This window comes from Meleagris gallopavo, unplaced genomic scaffold (assembly GCF_000146605.3).
Source record: "Meleagris gallopavo isolate NT-WF06-2002-E0010 breed Aviagen turkey brand Nicholas breeding stock unplaced genomic scaffold, Turkey_5.1 ChrUn_random_7180001951410, whole genome shotgun sequence".
NCBI classification, from domain to species: Eukaryota; Metazoa; Chordata; class Aves; order Galliformes; family Phasianidae; genus Meleagris; species Meleagris gallopavo.
In genome coordinates this window covers 1-1,189 of record NW_011212543.1, presented here as the reverse complement: position 1 = coordinate 1,189, position 1,189 = coordinate 1, and the positions used below count along the sequence as shown (strand labels likewise).

General features: G+C 50.8%; 1 long non-coding RNA gene and 1 other non-coding gene across 2 annotated transcripts; both read right to left on the bottom strand.

Annotated features, from left to right (window-relative positions):
- Nucleotides 1-29: 29 nt before the first annotated feature.
- On the bottom strand, nucleotides 30-102 carry TRNAK-UUU. The gene has a single exon. It is a non-coding gene; the product is annotated as a tRNA-Lys (tRNA).
- Nucleotides 103-220: 118 nt separating this feature from the next.
- Nucleotides 221-492, bottom strand: LOC104916930. Its single transcript, XR_796711.2, has 2 exons — nucleotides 381-492; nucleotides 221-261 (listed from the first exon to the last, which is right to left on the bottom strand). It is a non-coding gene; the product is annotated as an uncharacterized LOC104916930 (long non-coding RNA).
- Nucleotides 493-1,189: the final 697 nt, after the last annotated feature.

The window sequence follows — 1,189 nt, the reverse complement described above, 5'->3', positions numbered from 1 at the left end:
AGAGGGGGAAGGGGGATAAAAAGAACTTCCGCCCGAACAGGGACTTGAACCCTGGACCCTCAGATTAAAAGTCTGATGCTCTGCCGACTGAGCTATCCGGGCTCTTACCTGCGGCTTTTGGGCAGCTCCTGAAGTGCTCCGCGACCTTTTTGGCGGATGAAACCGTCCCGTTTTTCTTGATTTCCGTCGTTTGAAGGCTTTGATGCTGATTATTTTTTTCTTCTGCTTCAAAGCGTTGCGGGGAAGCGCCATCTCCACGCACTGAAAAGAAGCGAAAGTACGAAGCGAACGGTTTAGCACCGGGTTGAGCCGGTAATTTTTTGGGAGAATTATTTTTTAAATTTTTTGGAGAATTTTGAGGTGAAAAGGGCGCCGCGTACCGAACGCAGCGCTGAAACAACAGGCGAAACCCCACTCCGAGCCCCACCCGCCCCCAACACTGAGAAGAACGGTGGGCGGAGCGCTGTTATATAGCCCGAGGGGCGGACCGGAGTGAGAACCGCCCCTTTTCCCGCCTCTCCATCCCCGCGCGCCCAGAGGCCCCGCCTCCTTCTGCCCCGCGGACCAATGGGAAGGCGGCAGGCTCGAAGCGCGGCCAATCAGCGCGCGGCGTCTGGAGGCGAGGGGCGAAGCGTGTGGCTCAATGGCGAAGAATGGGAGAGCGGTGTGTCATTAATGAGCGATTTAAGGAGGCTGGGGTTAATTAAAAAACAAAAGTAAAGAAAAGAAAATGCTGCGGCTGCGGGAGAGGAAAAACGGCGTTTTCTGCTGAATGCCGCGGTAGATTTGTGTTGAAAGGAAGCGGGTTAATGGAAAAACAGGGGAGAGGGATAGGGGAGGGGAAGGGAGGAGAGAAAAGGAGAAAAAAGTCATTTATGCCCTTTTATGAAATCTAAATTAAAAAAAAAACGGAGTAAGTGCAGTTTGGGAAGCATCTGAACGATGGAAAAGGAAAAAAAGGGGCAATGAGAAAGAAAAGGGAAAGAAAAAAGGGGAAAAAAGAGGTGGGAAAAGAGAAAAAGGGGGAAATGGAGGGGGGAAAGGGAGAAAGGGAAGAGGTGAGAAAAGGAAAGGAAAAGGGGGAGGAAAGGAAGGAAAAAGGAGAAGAGAAAGGGGAGGTGGAGAGAGAATAGAGGGGAAGAAATAGAGAGAAAAAAAGGAGAAAACGATTTAAAAAAGGGGGGGGAAG